Genomic DNA, 21,190 nt, shown 5'->3' with positions numbered 1-21,190 from the left:
GTTACTTCCATGAAGCCACATAAGCCTGCAAATTCACTCACAAATTGGTGACTGCATTCTTGCTGGAATCTCCTTCTCCATCTTCCCCTTTAACCTTAGATTTTTAAAAATCATAACTCTCCCTTGTGACTTTGAGCATAGCTCAGAGTAACACTAACCAGTGCCACACTGATTTAAAACAGCCCCACCTGTGCCTCTGCTGGGGCGTGGTTGAGGCAGGCACTGAGATCATAGAAAAGTGGTCAGCCACAGCTGAACAGGATCATCAGGGAGCGTCTGTGAATTCTACAATTGCTCCCCTCCTACAACCACAGCCGGGATAGAAGCCACTTCAGGGTTGTGAAGACTCCATCCTCGGACAACAATCCCTACCCATGCCTACGCCACAGTCCATGTGATCGCTCTGGAACAAATGGCTCACTGAAGTGTATGGTCCTTGACGGACCCTGGGCCTGAGTTAAAAAGCAAAGCTCCATCAGTTGCACCTTTGCCCATCTCCTTTCATTCTTTCCACCTGCCAGGGTCAGAAAACTGAAGCAGCCCTTCACAGCCCTCCCTGGACTCCCTCCTTCATCCCTAGAGGATGAGTTACTGTTCCCCTGGGATTTATAATGACCCCTTTCACACTCTGTCCTCCTTTCTAAAGCGTCTGTCTCCCCAGGTGACTGTGAACTTCCTGAGGGTGCGAACATTGCTTCTCTCATCTTGATAGCCCCTAGAACAGAGATGACAGACAAAAGTGTCTGAAGCAGTAAGGAGTGAGTGAATGAACATAAAGATCATAGTCTCTAGAAAATTTACCCTCTAGCAGGTAAGATAAGACAAAAATACATGAGACCAGGCAGTAAGTAGTAAATATCTGAATAAGTAATAAAGGAAAAAGGGATCTCTGGACTTGGCTAAGGAGACAAATGGCAAGCTAGTTAGGAACCTGGTAGGAATATGTCCACAGGTGGGAAGGTTGTCTTTGGGGGAAGCAACATCTAGGCCCAGGATCTGCAAAGGAAGGGAGAGAATCAGAAAGATAAGCTGAGATCCAGCTGCCAGAAGGCTTTCGATAGCAAACAAAAATTTATCTTTTTTGTTATTGTTGTTGTTGTCTAGACATTAGAGAAGAGTGCTCATGGAATGCTAATGTGGCAGTGATACCCAAGAGGATGGGGTGGACAGAGGTAGTGGCAGAGGGATTCATCAAATGTAGGGACCAGCTTATGTAGTAACAGAGGAAACACTTATCAGTCACCTATTTTAATAAAAGAAGATTTTCATTTGAAAGCATTGAAAAAAGTTTTAAAAAGACCATAGCACAGAAAAAGAAGAATTAATATTAACAGGAAAAAAATGACATCAAAGACAGAATTCGTGGGTCAGATGAAAACAAATATAAATTCTAGTTCTAATTCTGAGAGATTCAAACATTCTTTACTTATAAGAACAAGTTATTTATCCTCCAAGAAACAGAATTCATTCCTGATGGTTCCTGTGAAGAGTTTTAAATAAAGGTGTGAACAGTATTTTAAAAAACACAGCAGGATGAAAGGGCAACAGAGACAAGCAATGGAGGGCACCCCTACTGCTGAAGGAACAAGGGAGGAACCGTGTCACTCAAGGCCACAAGCCCGACACCACGGAGACCAGGGTGCCTGAGGGGAGCTGCCATAGTGGAAGGACACAACTCTGAGCAGAGAAGAGGCTGCCAAGACAAAAGAGGGAGTGAGAGATACCCTGATTTCATGGAATGTGCACTCTCCTAACTTCTGCGAGGGGCTTCTATGGGGCAACCCAGCAGGAAGGGCAGGGGGTACAGGACAGGGAAAGGGGGACAAGGGACCTCGCTGAAATGAAGACGAACCAACACAAGGTATCATGTAAAAGGAAAATCCCAAGTGTAAGAGGAAAAGGGGTCAGTGGATATTAAGAAAATGACAGGTAAAACAAACACACACACAAGCATGGAGTGGAAGGTAAGGTATGGAAAAGTTCACAGGACAAGAAATAAGGAGGTGAAAATATGAAAGAAAAATCAGAAAGCATCTGAGAGGGGTCCCAGAGGGGGCTCTGTGATTACTAAATGCCAAGGGTATGGTGTCTGGAAACACTCCAGGGAAAAACACAAGCAAAGCGGAAGAAATGAAACTGAATCATTCTTTAGGATTCAATAACATGCAATGATAAAACATTCCCTTCACCCCTGAGTCCTTGGAGGATAAAGAAATCTGGGACAATCTGTTCCCTTAACACATCAGAAAAGCAGCTCTTTGTTTCAAAAGGTCTGTGGTGAAACACAATTCCATGACGTTAATCAATTTATTTCAATTGACAGTGAAACATAAATGAAAGGTCCCCATTTCGAAAAAGGCCATGAAAATGTGAAGGCGTTATTATTTCCAAGCTGAGAGAAGAGGCTAGTTTTTCTGCCTGATACATTTCAGAAAGGTTCAATCAGCCAGGGCAGGAGAATAGATTTAAAATAGAAAAGTAATGGGAAAAGGGCTTTCCACATAACAGAGATGGTGACGGATGAAAAACCATCTGTCTGGATCCTACCCCATTGATACCCCCTTTCCCAGGCAGTTTGGAAAGTTTGTGAACCTACAAGTTCTCATTTCCTACAGCTTCTGAGTCTAATTACATATTTGTATCCATACACAGATTTACATGTGCATATACACACTGGTCTCACCCAGGGTTAGAGATAACTGCACACTCAACAGCAAACAACCATCTGAAAACGCAACCTACATATGAAAAAACATTGTGTGTTGTTTTTCAAAGATAAAAAGGACAACATTGGCTGAAAATGACAACACCCAACTCAATGATTCATTCATCTATTCAACATTTACTACTGGGCACTGTGTTACCAGATCGCAAGCATGAGGCCTAGCCTGTCCTGATTCTGGCCTTCTCAAATGAACACGGCCGGCTCAGGGAGCAAGCTCCCCGACACCACATTTTGGAGCTGTGTTTCAACAGCAATAAAAAAAAATCAAATGCATAGGCTTCCCAAATGTCTAGTAGCTACCCAGATTCCCCTCCCCTTAACTTATCCTGTTACAGTTAGGTTCCCCATGCTCACTTGTGTATTAGAAATAACAGGGGCAATTTAATGCCTTATGACTGCCCCATAAATATCTAAGTCATGAGTACTCAGATGGAAGCTGTACTAGTACTTAGTAAAAGCACCCTAAACAAGGCAGCTGACAATAAATCTCTTAATGAAAATGTAGTCAATGGTGCATTTAATTTGATGGCATAGTACACTTTCAAATAATCCAAAGTTTGTATTTGGTGAGAAAAAAAGAAGTGAGTCCACCTCTCTTGTGCTGTTCTTCAAAAATATATTCACACACTTAGAAGACATCAATGATAAGAGGCTTTCTTTACATTTTTGGATTTGGTGAAAAGCTGTGTTTTTTATTTTAATTCAATAAATACATATAGTTTTCCAGCTACCCCAGGACACTTATAAAAACAAGGTGCTCTGTTTTAATGAGGTTAGCTTTAGAGCGACACTTGAATCGTTAGATGCCTCATTAGCTGCTATGAAAACAGACTTCAATCTTCTTTCCCTTTCCTAATATTAGTGCCAACAATAATTCAATTGCTGCAGTAATTCCAGGTGACTGCAATTTTGTAGCAAGCTCTTCAAAAGGCTTACAGGACCACTTGAAGGTCCTAAAGCCTTGAGACTAACTGTGTTTAAATCACTTTGTAGGGCTCCAGCTTGGCATCAGGCACGAAGGGGAGGAAGACCAATGCATCTTCCAAACTCTGTTTCTGAACACAGGAACAGACATTTAAACACACAGAAAGGCAGAGCGAACTAAAATCCTTTTAAATATCTAGTTGATAAATATTTATATTTTCTGCCCTTTGTTACTCAACCTATAGTTTTAAATGGGAAGAAGAGATCTTATTCTTATAAATTACCTGCATAATTTCATTTGCTGGAAATTAGTAAATTTTATTTCTATCATATGTAGAATATTCTTTTCATGAGGCACATACTTTAAGAGTAATTTAAAAGAAAACAAGCTGAAAATTTTATATATAAAATATAGTAGTTGACTCCAAAGAGAAAATGAGTTTTGTGGATCCTTCTATTAATATTCTAAAATACATGAAAACTTAGTGAGGGGAGTCCTGCTTCATCACACCGATGATAGTCACAAGAAATTTACATAAATGTGCCTGTTTATGTAATATGTAATATGTTTATGTAATAGGCATAAATGATGTATTTATTGGTATAGGCATGTTTCTAAATTTCTTTTTTTGATTACAGGGTAGAATTAATTCCTAGAAAACATTTCCTAGGTGTCTTTTGTCTTATACCATATATCTTTGGTATGAAATTAATTCCAGGAGAAGAAATAAAATATTCAAAAAGGAAAGTGGTTTTATGATCTGACCTTTAATGTTATTTCAAGAGATACTGCCATAGGTCTTTGGTCTGGTTTCCATGCAGCTGTGTTATTAATCCCTTCGCCGTCTCTATGGCAGAGGGCCATTAATTGTACATGAAAAACTTCCAAATAATAAAATGGTATGTAAAAGTGGTGACTAAATTAAAGCATTGGGGAAAGAATTATTGTTCCCTGAAAATTTTCAATCAAATGGTTACAGTTTGGTTAAAGTAAAACAACATATATGTATAAAATATACACAGAGATACATACATATTACATACATGTATAGCCATATATCACACATATACACAGATATACATATATACATAGATATACAAATACACACACACATAGATATAGAAATACAGAATTTTTTAAATTGATAGAGTCTGTCTTACATTACTTATGCTGTTATTACAGCTTAGGATAAATGTGAAATGGGAAATTTTAGATTGCCTTGTTCCATTTTGAGAAGGCAAATGTTGGCACATTCTCCGAGTAAAGAAAGAGGCCTTGCCATGTCGGCCAGACTCTTCAGAGAAACGTTAACATCTTGAGATTTCTAGCAAATTAACATCCCAGGGAACAAAATGCGAGGAACTCTGGCCACTTACTCACCCAGTTGGATCTGGCCACTTCTCCGTGTATTCCCACCACACTAAATGGAGCATGAGTCATTTGAGTAATGAGTCAGAAAATGTTTAGCAGCCTCACTGAAACAGCAGACGCAATGCTTGAGATAAATTGCAGAGGTATTAGGATGGCATTTTCATTTTTGCTCTAGGAAAACCATATCTCTTGCTGGTGATGAACAAAAATTTTCCCTACTTCCCAAGAGACAAAAGGTGGATTTTTCACTATTTCAAGGTTCATTGCAGCTCTAGGTTGTAAAATTTCAAGCAAAAACAATTGCTTGAAAGGCAATTGCAGTGTATAAATATCCTCGATTTGTGCCTTATTCTAAGTTAGGTTGTGAAATGCTGTCTAATGGATTCAGTGGTCATATTAATGACAACTTCACAGGAAAAAAAAGCTTTGAAAATGAAATTTGGAATTCAGTGGAATTAACTGATCATAACAATTTTTTACAATCACAATGCCTATATTTTCACATTAGGAATTGCCTTAGTAGTTGGGCGTTAATCACAATAACATCATTCTGTGATTGTAACCTATCATGACTATAACCTATTTCTTTTCAACTTCCATTTTCCTATTGAATCCTATTTTTATCTTTCTGATTAATAGCTTTCTTTTTTATCTTCCAGTTGTAGAACAAAGCCAGCTATACAATAGTTGAATGTGGCTGAATGACATCATGGAGGCAGAGTAAGAAATGTATAGCTAACCCTCAAATAACATCAAGTCACTAATTATTTCATTATAATGTTAATGAGGGAAAATTGTTTCTGGCTGGGGCCACTGGGTAGAGATTGCACATTCTCCCCATGTCTTCGGGAGTTTTCTCTGGGTCCCCAGGTTCCTCCCGCACCCGGACGATGTGCACATGAGGTGCACGAGCCTGGCGGGTTGAGTGTGTGGGTCCTGGGCCGGCGGATGCTGTCCAGCTCCCTGAGCTGCTGGGACAGGCTCCAGCCACCCTCAGTGGCGAAGTGAAATGAGTGAGTTGGAAAATAACTATCTTACTTGTTCTTTTCACCTTTCCTAAGTGTATGCATAGTTCACGTTTACTTTAGTGTTTAATATTAAAAGTGTTTTTGATCTTTCTTTGTACGTTCAGTGATGAATTTGTGACCAGAAATATGCTATAGGATCTTAACTCTTCTTGTTGGTATTGATTAGTCTGAGGTAAAACTGGTTTCATTATATGCTGTTTCACTCAGTGTCACAGTTTCCAGGGACCTATTTTTGGTGGTAAGTGAGGATTTAGTATACATTATTATTGCTTTCAGATAGAAAAGCCCTGAGTTCAAGTATTATTCTGGCAACTGACTGCCTTTTTAGCTCAGGAGAGTCACTACGTCTATGACATAAATTTCTCCTGCTATAGGTTTCATCTGGCATGTGATTCCCTTCAATTAGTTGAGGCTGTCTGGAGTGGTGAGGCAGGATGCTGCTGGGGTGGACTGCCCTGCTGATGAGCGATGCCCGCCCAAGAGGTACTACCGGGGAATGCTGGCAATTGTGTCTGTGTTTGCCATTCACTGACTAGAGCAGTGTTGCTCAAATGTTCACACGAATCACTGCAAATCTTTTTGAAACACAGATTCTGATTCTGTAAAGCCGGGTGGCAACTGAAATTCTATGTTTCTAACAGCATCCCTGGTGCTGCTGCTGTGGTTCAAGAACCACAGAGAACAAGGACTGAATATGTGCTCTCTCTCTTTCCTCCCCTTCCCCTCCCCTCTTCTCTCTTTCTCTTTCTCCCTCCTTCTCTTTCTCTCACATTCATACACATTTTCTTTCTATTTCATGTATTTGAAAAAGTGCCTACCATATGCCAAGAAAAGTAATAACCGCATTAAATACATGATTTCATTTATTTCCAACACCCCCCATACCAAAAGGTACCTAGGAGTTTCCAAGGAAGGAAACAGAGCTTTAAAGAGGGTAAGTAAATTGCCTCATGGCTGAGAGGTAGTCTAGATGAGATTGAAACCCGGGTGCCCAGGGAGACTAATACCAGCGCCCTTGTGCTTGACCTTTGTTACATGTTGTCTCAGCGTCATAGCAACATTGGCATGTTTACTAGTGCCAGCCACTCAGTTATTTTTCCCATAGTACCTTCCCCCTTTTCTTAAGAACCCTAGGAGTTGGGTAATATCATACTTTTTATTTTAGAGATAACAAAATAAATTAACCTTCCTTCAACTGTCTCAAACTCAGTGAAAATATAGCAGTTCTTACGTAAGTAAAAGATAAAATTAATAAAATGTCTATAATGAACTAAACACAAGAAACAGAATGTTGATGAGAAGAAAATTTAGTAGCATGTATATTCACCAGGCTAAAAAATAGTGCATAAGACCATCAGTGAATATATAGAAAATATTATCTTATAAATTCATGCTAGGTAAAAGCATTTTGACAAGTGAGCCCAAATGTCCCTGCAGAGTTTATCCATGCAGTTATCAAAACCCCAGTGATTATTGGTCCCAAGAAGAACCTATCAGTGAGATTTACGGTTGGAAAAGTACCAAAGATTTATTGTTTATCACCCTCTTTTACTACCTAAAATATCCTTCTTTATTAACAAGCTAATGAAATAAGATCGTATCAGTACATTTCCCTGGAGATGAGCCTCCAGTACAAGCAGTTGACGACAGACGCCACACTTGTGCATGCTTAAGAAAAGCAAACACCACGGGAACAAGAAAACAGGGTTTTTGCTTCACTTTGTTTAAAAACATAAAGATCTGAAGCAGTAATTATCAACCTGGGCTGCAGGCTGCACTTCGGAATCAACTGTGGAGAGGACTTTTAAAAAAATACTGATGTCTGCATCCTGCCTCCAGGGATTTTGATTTAATTGATCTGGAGTGTAACCTGGGCATCAGGATAATTTAAACCTCCTTAGTTTTCTACTGTGCAGCTTAGGTTGATAATTACTTGATTAAAGCAATGTCTGCACCTCAAGGTTGTGTGTGTGGTGGGGGGTACAAATAGCTGCCAAAGGAGTAAATGTCTAACTGGTGAAGGCCAGTGTCAGAGTGGACTATTGGAGGAGGTACCGGGACAGTGGGAGAGCCTTTCTGCCCTGAAGGCACGCTTAAATTTCATAAGCACATATACTATTACAGAAAAGAGCTTTTATAAAATATCTACGCCATCTTCATGACCACAATAATTTTCTCCTCTTACTAGAACTGATTCTACTGCAGGGCAGTCTCCACTTAGAAAAAGAAATTAATGGGGACGCTTAACTTCTTCACCATCCCAAAGTTTTAAATATTGGCTAAGTCTGTAACACTGTAGCATGAATTTCATTTAAAGACAATGTACAGGAGATAGAGTATGTGGGGTGAGAAGAATCTGTATTATATGTAAAGATACTATCAAATTAAATATTTATTTCTGTCTGCTAAAATGTAAAAAATAAAAGTGAAACCCCAAAGATAAATATGCACATGTATGGAAGGCCCTGAGTTGTACAAACATAATGATAACAACAAACAAAAAGTAACGTTTAATATATGCTTACTATGTGTCAGATCTTGTGCTAACCAATTTATATATTGTACTTGATTACCAAAGTAATTCTATATGTCATAGATGACAAAACTGAAGAAATTTGTTCAAGGCCATATATCAAATAAGTGGCCAAGCCATGGTGGGCCCCCATGCATCAGGAGACCGCCCGGATCAGAACACATCAACCCAGGAAAGCACAAGAAGAAAGCTTCCTTTGTATTAGGTTATAAAAGAAACTACAAGGAGATGATTTGGCAATGTGGAGATTCCTTATTCTTCTTACTATTTTTCATATTTAAGAATTTTCTTTTTTGTGTTTAATTTATTGGGTGACATTGGATAATACAACTATGCAGGTTTCAAGTGCACAATTCTGCAACACATCATCTGCATGTTGTATTGTGTGTTCACCACCCCAAGTCAAGTCTCCTTCCGTCACCATTTATCTCTTCTTTACCCTCTTCTACTTCCTCTACCCCTCTTTCCCTCTGGTGATCTCCATGCTGTTGTCTGTGTCTATGAGGTGGTCTTGTTTTGCTTTGTTTTTCTCAGTCCTTTCACTTTTCACCCAGCCCCACAAATCTTCTCTCTGAAAGCTGTCAGTGTGTTCTCTATGTATGAGTCTATTTCTATTTTCTTTCCTTCTTTTTTATGGTTGAGTAGTACTCCATTTTGTACAAGTACCATAGCTTCTTTATCCACCAATCTATGGATGGGCACTTGGGCTGCTTCCAAATCTTGGCTATGATTAATAATGCTGCAGTGAGCATGCACCCTAATATTCATATTTTAAGAATGTTCACAATTTGTATCTGGTTTGCTCCTTTTCCTTATGCAACTCCTTTCAGTTTGGCTTTCCTATTGCTTTAGTCACTGTAGAGAACCTTGAATATGAGACTTGATTGCCTAGATCATGGGTTAGCAAACATTTTTTGTAAAAGATCAGGTAGTAAATATTTTAGCTTCTTTGGGACCCATAGAGCCTATGGCAAATACTCAACTCCCCTGGTGAAGCATGAAAGCAGCCAGAGATGATACGACGATATAGATAATAGACAATAAGAATGAAAAGGCCAGGCTGTGTTCCCACAGAACTTGACTTATGGTCACTGAAACTATCGTTTTCATGTGTCACAAATTATTCTTCTGCTGATGTTTTTAAACATTCAAAAATGTACAAACCATCTTTAGCTCATTGGCCACATAAAAACAGTAACTGGATTCAGTTGATGAGGAATTATTTGTCAACCCCTCTCCCAAATGACAACATGTCCTGTGTTAAAGACACTTGCCATTTTGCAAAGTTTTTGTCACATTTAAAGATTTCATCTGACAATGGCTCCATACTCAAAGAGAAAAAGTATCCCCAGGTGCCAGTGTGCCAGAATCACTTGCCTTTCCTAAAGCTACTTTTGAATACTATAAACAAATTTTCTCTGTACTAATAGTACCCCAGTTAAAACACAGATCTCTAGGAAGTATTAGCAACAACAAATAATATCAATATCAACTTTTAAACAGATCATCACACACAGTTACAATGCATTCTGTCTCATAAACACTTCTTGAGAAAGGATTATAAATCTAGGATCGAAAGGGGATTTAAAGACCACAAAGCCCAGTGATTTTTCAAAAGTCAGTCTCTGGGGCCTTCAAGGGCTTTCCAGGTGTCTGCAAAAACAGCCTCACAGAGTGCCAGAGGATTAAGAATTCTAGCTGGAGAGTACTGGGCAAGTCCTCACTGGCTCATGAAAACTGCTTGTTAAATTTTCCAGATTTTGTGAGGCTGTTGATGTCAGAATGATAGCCTGAAATTGGCCACAGCAGGAGTATTTACACAACAGAAATCCCCAAATCTGCTAATGCTGCATATCAAGAATTTTTTCCCCTGAGAGCCAGTTGTTAAACATTCATCAGCAAGCACATCACTGCCCATTACCCACTTCCAGCAAAGAAACTCCTTGTTGATCTGTTTTACACACACAGGAAGGTGTAGAATCAATGATGGCATCCTTTGTCACTGCTCCCTCTGAAATGTACTTTTATTTTATGTTAAATACGGTCAACTGGAGATTAAAGAATTCAGATGTTTTGCCTATGACCAAAAATTTATTAGAACCTATTATTTCCTCCAATTGCACGGGCTCATATAACATGGAAAAAGAGAAAGAAAGGAACAAGGAATTCACTGCATTGCGATCCTTGCAATACAACTGTGATCCAAAATGTGCATTTCCACTTCTTTGTAATGTTCGCTAATTATGCACAAAGGTCCAGTCCATTTCCTTTGTCTTTATTTTTGCTATTGTTGAATGAAGATCCTTACAATGTAACACCTAGCAATGCCATAGTGCTTCTAAGGCATTGTGTTTATTTTTAACATTATGTGTATTATATGTTTATGTGACTGTATGTGTTTATTTTTAGGTAAGAGGCTAGCTGATTATTCCTGGTTCCCACTAAAATACATGAGCTCATAAACCTAATCTGAACAAATACTTTTGAATTTATTTATCTATTTATTTGTTTATTTATTTATTGTTTTTGCATTTGCTGCCTTCATCTTAGTTTTGTATCACTTCAGGCATAACAAACCCAATGAAGTACAACCCTTTCATTCTAATTTTGCTAAGTTTAGAAAATATAAAAAATAACATTTACAGCTACTAGTTGAGCTGGCAAATCTAAAGACAGATTATATTCCTATTTGTCATTAAAAGGATAGCTGTTCGTATAATAATTGGCTGAAGCTAAGTGTCTAGACCTCATTCTGAAACAAACTACTCTCTGAACTGTAGAAAAGAATACCCAGGACACAAATGTTCCTGAAACTTTGAAAAAATGTATTTATGCATAATCAGAAATGTGTGGGCTCTAATAAATGTACCTCTCTAATCTTTAGAGTGAATTTTTGGAGCCAGACAGATGCATTTTGTCAAATTCTATTGAAACTCTTACATTATATTGCCACGGTGGTATTCCCCCTGGGGTTATTCATACACAATTTTAATTACATATTTATGAACACCCATGATGTTATTTTTCATTCAGATCCATAGCTAGTTACACATTTGGCAACAAAATATGTAAATGAAACTCTGAGATTCACAAAGTCTTGCAATGAAAGCAAAAAAGATGTATCAGTTCTCTTCTGAGTCAACAGAGCACACCTACAAATTAAACCAGGCTTGATATTCAAATACACATCACAACTTAAAGTTAACACTTTGATACATAAGTTTTAACTCCAGTTGCTTTTCAAAACAAACCTAGTAACCTGTTTTTTCTTCTTCTAGGATTGGTACACAATTAACAGAATCAATTATCTAGAGCCCTTACATGGTCTATAAAAGTACTTCATAATCTGGGTTTGTAGAACACTCTTTTGAGATATTTTACAGTTGTTTTACTACTTTTTATTTAAAAATTTACTAAAATTTGAGTAAGTCTGGAAGATGTGGTTTAACTGGTTTTCTCGGGGACAGCTTTAAGCTGTTAATATGCACTGGTGTGCACTGGGATTCTCCAAGAAGGGCATCCTGGTGTCCGTGTTTTCCACACATTTTAAACCAAAAGAACTTTCTGCTCGTGAAGTACCTTCAGAGATGAGTGTTCCTTGAAACACACTTTGAAGGATGATGGTTCATAAGACATAGCTGGTATTTAAACACGAGAGAACTAGACAGAGCAGAAAATCCCTGAAATACCTCTCACATTAGCACACAAGCAGCAATAATGATACAATGGAGAACTCTTGATTTTTCTCACCCATTTCCAGATCACATCAAAAAAAATTAAAAATAAAAGGGGTCAGAGTGGCAGGCAGCAATCTTGTAAGATATCCTCTGCCTGATCTACTTGATAGTTCCTATGATTTACAACTTACTCATCAAAATAGTCAAACATGCTCTAACTCAACAAACTTCAAAGTTAAGGATTAATAGAAAACAAAAGAACTGAGCTTTTTCTGTAACTAAGGGAAGCCAACTGGAGACTAAGGAATGCAGACATCCTGCCTAGGATGACAGATTTAGAGAAGAGACTTGCTTCCATCTGAGCTCTATACAAGAGATGTCATTACCTGATACTTGGATAAAGGAATTTTAAGAAACCTTTTGTCTTGTCTCTAGAGTTTAGAGTTAAAAACAACAGTGGAAATGAACAGGCCCTTAGCTTCCTGGTTTCACAAATTGGACAACTGAGGCTCAAGGAATTTAATGGTTTGGTTAGGTCATACAAGACATTAGCTAGTGGCAGATCTGGGACCGCTACTCAGACCTCCTGACTAATGGGCCTGCTGAACTATAGGAAGTAGTTGACAAGCCCATGTGATTATCTTTGTCTCTATTCCTGCTGCTTTATTAAAACAACTAGCCACATTTATTCAGCTTTGATAAATGCCAGGCACTGTGTTAAACTGTTTATGTATATTATCTCATTTTTAACAGCTTCAACACAGAGAAGTTTGACTCTATATCCAATGTCACACAGCTTGCTAGGGTTAGACGGTCTATCAGGAGTCAAACCAGCTTGACTCCAAAGCCCATGCACTTCACTTGACTTTCTTTTTTCCCCATTCTGCCCCTCTTCTGCCATTCTTTCCACTTCCTATTTCCATTTAAAAACAGTTCTGATTAAAATCAAAGGTCAGCTGCCCATAACTTAACTCAAGTGCTCTTTCTTCCTCACTGTTAGAGACTTATTAGTATCTTTCATCATCTATGTGGACCAAGAAGGATTTAGGCTGAGATGAGTATGGGTAAAACGATCTGCATCTCATTAGAAGCTGGGCACCTTGGAGGGGCCATTCTCTTAGCTCTTAAGGGAGCTGCACTTGGCCATATTTCCTTTCTCACCATATCTACTAAAGAAAAACTGGTACAGAATGGATGGAGCTGTTCATAATTTACTATTGATTTATTTAAAATATGTGCCTTCGGTAAAGGAGGAACACAGTGAAATGACTTTGGAACCTAGGGACAGGATCAGAAAAATACCACTCTCAATTTTTCAGAAGAAAGGAAAGGGGGAAGGAGCAAGGGAAGGAGGGGTGTACAGATCATGTGCTTCAGAAGTGCCCCCAGGCTGCAGTCTCCCGATCCCACCCCAGGCTAACTAGGTCCGAATCTCTGGGCTGGGACTCAGGACTCTACATTTAAACAAGCTCCCCTGGGGACAGAATTTTCACCAAAGTCATGGTAACCTAAGAATTGACTTGTAAGTATGTTGCTTTGGGAATTCATGTTCCCCAAGTTTCCTTCAAGAAACCAAAGTTCAGCTACTGAAGGAACTGATCATAAATATAACTATGTCACACATGGGAGACAATGTCTGAGCCAGTCCAGGAAAGAACGAGAAAAACATTCTCCTGAGAGAGACTGCTCTGTGGGGTGGATGGGATCTGTTTGACAAGTGACTCAGGAGAGTGGTCATGCTTTGCAACAAGACCACCTGCCGTGGTGCTAATTTTAAACTCAGAAAACTCAACAAGAAACAAACTATCTGAGTGTCATTTAAACTATTTTTTTAAATAGAAAACATAACATATGCAAGCACAGGGTCACACATTCAAATAGATGCAAAACACATATAGTGAAAAATGAGTCTCCCACTCCAGTCCTTCCAGGAACAAGGACTTGTTTGCTGCATTGCAGAAACACACATTGCAAAGTAATATGAATATGAGTGCATTCCTTTCTGCTAAGACAACTGGAAGAAGCCTATTATATGCACATGTCTTCATCTTTCGTTTTCCCCTCAATGGCATATCTTGGAGACCACTCTCCACATTATACAACCACATAATTCTGTTTGCCAACAGTACGGTTTTATATCATATAAATGTAGCATTAGTTATCCCACCAGTTCACTTTTGTTAGATATTTAGATTTCTTCCTATCCATGAATGATGCTACAATAACACTCTTATTCATGTGTCTTAGCCCATGTGGGGAGATAACTTTGTCTTCAGGATAAATTTATCAAACCCATATTGCAAGGGCAAAGGATACATGGATTTTTATCTGACATATTGCCAAATATTCCCTCTGAAGAGGTTGTAGCAATTTAAACTTCTATTAATAGTATATGATCCTGCTTGTTTCCCCCACACCCTCACCAATACAATGTATTTCTGATTATAATTTCATTTGCCACTGAGACTCCACTGGAGAAATTGCTGACCAGATAACATCAATATAACTTGGCAGCTGTATTTCTCCTGAAGAAGGAACACATTTGTGTTCTAATCCATCACCTTCTTATGAGTTGGATAAGTATAAGTCAGTGGACTTGACTCTCCTCAACTCTTGGTAAAGGTATGACCTGGAGTTTCTGGACTTGCAAACCTAGACAAACAGGAATGCATTAAGAAATCACATATCTACAAGTCTGTTGAAATATATATTATTCTGACTTTGTTCTTTGAAAATTTAGAAACAAATTATGAAAACAATATTTATTCTAATCAGTTAATTATTTAAAATGTAAGTAAACTCAGAAATTTTTAAGTGACTATGAACCAATTTTCCTAGCCCAAGACCTCAAGAGAAGAACCATATTGGATACTCAGACCAAGCCTGCTCAACAGACAATAGGAAATCTAGTTCAAACAGAATCTAACCACAGATTCAATGCTCTGCATCATAGATTCAAAGGCTAATCAAAATTCACAACGTAGATGTTGTCAACGATCATCACAATAGAAACTCAGCTACTCTTCTTACCCATCATCTCTACTCCCCACCTCTGGGAATAACAGACAACATGCTCTTTCTTTCAGCAGTTGTTAGGCTGTTATCAATTTATTGTTTAGTGTTCACTGAGTCCACACACTTGGGAGGAATTAGGGTAATATATATGACTTTCAGAAAATTGCTTTAATGTTGTAAATAATATTCCACATCATTAATAAGTTAGAGGTGCCTCCTTTGCAACAGAGACTTACTTAAGCATTGAAAAAAATCAACAGATATTTGTTTTGTGAATCCTATGCACATACCTAAAATTTTTATTCCACAATACAATAAGCCCTTCCAGGAAAAAATATATATTAATTCAACACATATTTCCTGAGCATTTGCTATGTGCCATGCACAGCACCGGCACCATAGCTCCAAAAGGGAGTAGGGCAGGGCTCTGCTCTCAAGTTAGGAACAGCCAGATGGAAGAAAGATACAGCCCAGATGACAGATGACTTAAAGCATGGAATATGGTAGGATCATGGAAAGAGAGCCCCTAAGCAAGTCTTGAGGGAGTCAGGGAAGACTTCTAGGAGGAGGCACTCAATTTTATTTCTATCACAGAAGTTCACCTAAACCCTATAAAAAATGACAATGGAAGTATATCCACCTGAAACAGCTCAAGCCAAAGGTAGAACATGTGCAGCCCTTGTGGTATAAAATAAACCCCTAAAAAGTTTCCTGAAAGTCTGAGCCTCCCAGTAAGACTAAAAAAAAAAGAACACAACACACACATGTGTGCACACCCACTAACTCACCTACGAGATATTCCCATTACAAGCCCCAAACATTTTCACTAGCTTTGAGGGTCAAATGGATCTTTCACAGACTCTAGAAGAACTTGCTCCCTTCTTCTCTCCATCTGCCCCCCCCCATTTACACAAGCATGAAGATCTGGTTTTGAGGCCTATCTTCTCTGTACTTCAAACTTTCAGAACCTAATTAGGGGCAGTCATGGAGAAAGATGATGGGCTTGATGGACTGAGACATGTTTTCCTTCCCTGGTGTTTATATTATGTTGACAGCAAAGAGGCCTAAAATGGGAACTGGTTCCAAGCAAACTCCCCACAAAACACTGACAGGGCTGTATACATCCAATTGCTACAAACTCTTACACACACATAATAACTAGCATATGGAGTTTAATCTTTACAGAAAAACAATTCACAACCCTGGCACACTTCATTTGGTCCTCTCCACATCTTGGAGGACTAAAGTTAGTTACTCTTCAATGTGCTGTGCTAGGAAACAAGATGAAATGGCAAACGGAAAGAAAATGAGCCTTATGAGATTCATTCTTTAGTTTGCTCAAATCCACTGTGGAAGAGAGTGCTTTCCATAATGGAATCATTCAATTTTGAACACTCTTAACTTGTGCTCTTTGGAGAAGAATAGCCTGGCTCTACTTAAACAGCCGGCATTTCTAAAAGCCGTACAAATTATGTCCTTTTGGGAGAAGAAAGAGTTTGGTAAGGTTGAAGAACAGGAACATTTACTGCTTCTATATTGAAATGATTTAAGAGGAATCAGTTTGGGCTACTACAGTCATGTTGGTGACAAGATCTATGTGTCAATCAAAACAGCTCCCTCCCAGTGTGCTCTTTTCAGAATTTAAGAGATGAAAGAGAAAGGAAAATCAGATTTTAAACCTGCCTTTTAATGAAAGGCTTTTAAAGTGATTTATCTTGACTAAATGACCTTCAAATTAGAAGTATTCTTATAACATTTTTAATCCATATAGCCTATGAAAACCATGGAATGTATATATATATATTATATATACTGAAAAAAGTCCAGCCATTGTTAATATAATGAGATGGTTTGCATGACATCAGTGTAACCTGGCAGCCAAGGAGAGTAGACCAGAAGGCACGTGAGTGAACAGTGATGACTCCACTGGCCAGTGGGAGTGATACACATTGTTGAGTGAGCATGCGTATTGTGTGGCCATCACATTCAAAATGACTGAGCAAATAAGGCAACAAATCTGCAGCCAATTTTGCTTGAGCTTGAACAATCCTCCATGGAAACTAGTTGGATGATTGAGAAAGCTGCAGCCATGGGCAGCTGGTAATTGGCAGCTTTATCACAACAACATGCCCACTCACGTATCATGTGTTGTGCAGTTTTTTATGAAACATCAAATCACCCTATGACTTTTGGCTTTTTCCAAAACTAACATCACCTTGAATGGGAAGAGATTTCAGACTGTTGATGAGATTCAGGAAAATATGATGGGGCAGCTGATGGTGATTGGGAGAACTGTGTGAGGCCCCAAGGTGCTGACTTTGAAGAGTACTGAGGTGGCATTTTCCTATGCACAATGTTTCTTGTATCTTCTTCAATAAAAGTCTCTATTTTTCATATTGCATGGCTGGATACCTTCTGGAAGGACCTTGTGTATATGTGTGTGTACATATATACATGCACACATAATGTATATATTGTATATTTATGATACAATAATTTACTGAGATGCTGAAGGAAATACAAAGAATATATACAGTATATATTCTTTATATATATTCTATATATATGATCTACTAGTTAGAAATCAGGTATGTATAACTATGTAACTATATAGACACATATACACAAACAACAAAATATTAGTGGCTTAAGCAGGCCTGGTTTTATTCTTCTGCATAAAGCATAAACCTAGAAATCAGCAGACCAGAACTGGTTTGGTGCTGGCCCCGCAATCATCTAAAACCCAGGCTGCCTGACCACTTTTCTGTCCCACTACCCCTCATTCTCATGGCCCAGGCTGGCACTCCAGCCACGTCAGCCACTGTCTGGGCAGCAGGATAGAGGCAGAGAATGCCTCTAACCTTGAAGGACATGAGCTAGTTGTTGTACACATCACTTCTACTCATGATCCCTGGCCAAAACTTAGTTTTATAGCCACGCCTAGAAGCAGGGAGAGCTAGAAGTGTAATCTTTATTCTGGAAAGTTAGGTAGGCTTACAGAAGCAATAGACTGGTTCCTTTAAGAAGCAAAGGCATCGCCCTGGCTGGTGTAGCTCAGTGGATTGAGCACAGGCCTGCGAACCAAAAGATCGTGGTTTGATTCCCCATCAGGGCACATGCCTGGGTTGCAGGCCAGTTCCCAGCAGGGGATGCACCAGAAGCAACCATACATTGATATTTCTCTCCTTCTCTCCTTCCCTTCCCTTCTAAAGATAAATAAATTTAATTTTTAAAAAAAAAGAAGCAAAGGCCTCACATGCAGGAGAGTGGCCTGGGTTTGTTGAAAGTTAGTAAAGTTGCCCTGAGGGGAATTTTGTCCTTTCCAATTCTGTGCACTGGCAGGATTCCGAGTGCTCCCCATGTACGTGCCTGGGGTACAGCACTGCTCTGATGGCCACAGAAAAGGCCCCAGCGGCTGTGCTTGGCATGGAAAGCAAGATGCAGTATTAACAAAGCCTGGCCTTCAGTACGGCTCAGAAGACAATGGGCAGCTTGCCTATCACAGTGTCCTGAAAACCAGAGCTCTTCCCTAAGCTCCAGGACCCAGGTGAGCTTTCATTAAGCAAACAGTGCCTGCACCAGGACATACACTGTGAGTTGGTCTCTGGTAGTATCTGCGATTGCTTAAATTTACCGGTAGTTGTATTCTCTCAGTTTGCACCCTTGAGACCATAGGAAACACTGTTTTAGATCAGAGATAGAGATAGGAGACCTTTTTTTTTTTGTCCTTATGATGTCAGCTAGCCCAAGGAACATATTAAATTACTTTGGATTGATAATGTATTACAATATTATTAACAGCAGCACTAACCCCAGGAGACATAACACTTCTCTATAATAATTTTCCCTGGCACATTAATTTATATATGCACCCATATTACTGAAGAAAGGCATTTGGAGTTTTGACCAGGACAATAAATCCAGAAATAGTGAAAAACATTCACGGCCAGTATTTTTCCCCACGGATTATCTATTTTGCCTTTCACCATTGGTAACCTTTCAATTTTTGCTCCTCAATGAAAATAATAATTAGATTAGTGATATAAAACAAGAAACTTTTGGAGTACACTGTAGCTCTACATTAACTGGAAATGACTGGCACCATGTTTGACTTCCTAGTCCCCAGCCTGTTGACCTCTCTATGAATAAAGACAAGGAATATCCACGTGTATCTCTTTTAGGAATGCACTCTTCTTTCTTTGAGCTGATGGCTCTAGAATTAAGAACTCAGAGTCAGGGAATGTACAAATACTTCTCCCAAGGCCACATTCTCAGGTGGGTCAGAAAGTCAATCACTTGTACTTCACAAATAAAAGTTATTTATGTAACATGAGATAGGAGGCTGCATTAATATTTCTAAGACAAAATATTCTCCCTCAAGTAATATAAATGTATAGCTCTGACTTCTCCCAATGCTCTATCGACTGTTTGTGGTGCGTGAAAGTAATTAGGCTTCTCTGAAAGCTGCAGCTGCATTGAGAACTATATTTGAGTAAACAGAACAGAAAGGCATTTTGAGTGTTACTTTTAATGTTTCCATAAAAGTTAACATTTCTAAAAATATTGTTTCCAGTTTTCCGTACAGAAGCCAGCCCCTGAGTTCACGATGGGGAACACGTGAGTCTGAGCAAGCACAGTGTACTGGCACACTGCCACCTGGAACAGTGCAGAATTCTGTTATGACCCAGGTCTGGCCAGGATGTAAGTCAAAGCATGGCCCACACAATAAGGTACACACATAAAATAAAAATGACCTCTGGAACTCTAGCTCATGAGAGACTGAAGATACTAGGGACAATGGCCAGACCCTACATAAAAACAGAACTCTGCCCTACAGCCTGCTGAAACCAGTCCAGGAAGCCAAACCACAGCCTCCTCAGAAGCAGTGGCCCCGAATGGTCAGGACTTTATCAATAACTGCCAGCTTCCCCATTTTTTTGCTCCTGGGTTCCAACTTAGGACAAACCCAAGAAAGTGAAATAAGCTCCCCCAACCAAATACATAAAATGTCTTGCTTCTACTTAGCATGGCTCCAGGTCACCCATGCCAGCCACCTCCAGTCAGGGCTACCTGAGCCTCTCCTTTTATCCTCTATGGAACTGCCACTCTCATGCTTGCCTTTGAGTCTCTGCCAAATACAAGTGGTGGTGGCTGATTACCTTGCTCTAGCTCACTCTCATTAAATAGCCTTTGCTAATTCTCATTCGGATGGTCTTTGTTTATTTACATGCCCCTTTCTCCCTGGTGTCCCTCTGTCCTGCCGGGGAACCTGTGCTAGGAGTTCATCAGCCTTCTCTCTATCTATAGCAGATTCACTCTGCCCTGCTGCCCTGGGCTAGCTTTTTGGAGATAAACTGCTCCTATATTTTAGGCTGACTGTTTGAACTGTATTCCTTTTTAATAGTTCTCTTCTTCCTCCCTGGAAATTTTGTGTCCTTTCCTATGTCCCACAATTCCACTGGGACAGCAGAGGAATAGTCACAGGGCACACTGGGCTAAGTACAAGCAGCTCACTGTGGGGATAGCATATTAAAAACCAAGACCTGGCCTCACGAAGAAAACAGATCATTACAGATGGGTTTGCCTGCATTAAATTTTGAGCCCAAACTGGGCAGCCAAGATATGGAATCCCCAAGAACAAAGAAAAGAGCCAGAAGCCAATAGCAACAATTGCATGCTCAGTCAGAAGTGGCTGGCATCAAGAAAGAGGAGTGGACTAAGGTAAGCCAAGAGAAGAGGATTCAGAGAAAAGTGAAACCTCAGTAGGAAGAATGCAACTGTTTAAGATGAAGCTGATGGCACCATGTTAACCATTGTTTTCTTTATCCTGGACTCTGGCAGACTCAGCAAGTCTTATCTTAAAGGAAAAGAATATGGAGTGTCACTATTTCTGTCCAAAACATATTTTCCTTTGCA

General features: G+C 39.3%; 1 protein-coding gene across 5 annotated transcripts in view; it reads right to left on the bottom strand.

Annotated features, from left to right (window-relative positions):
• FHIT (fragile histidine triad diadenosine triphosphatase) overlaps positions 1–21,190 on the bottom strand; it is a 1,463,343-nt gene that overhangs the window by 844,833 nt on the left and 597,320 nt on the right. The window contains exon 2 of one of the 5 annotated variants that reach the window (XM_053668988.1): positions 932–996. The exons of the other annotated variants lie outside the window; for them this stretch is intronic. The gene's annotated coding sequence lies outside the window, so the exon portion shown is untranslated. The remainder of the gene's footprint in view (positions 1–931; positions 997–21,190) is intronic. 5 annotated transcript variants of the gene reach the window in all.

The sequence above is a fragment of the Artibeus jamaicensis genome, unplaced genomic scaffold (assembly GCF_021234435.1).
Source record: "Artibeus jamaicensis isolate MK-2021 breed Jamaican fruit bat unplaced genomic scaffold, CSHL_Jam_final contig_519, whole genome shotgun sequence".
In the NCBI taxonomy this organism is placed as follows: Eukaryota; Metazoa; Chordata; class Mammalia; order Chiroptera; family Phyllostomidae; genus Artibeus; species Artibeus jamaicensis.
This window is presented reverse-complemented; position numbering and strand designations above follow the sequence as displayed.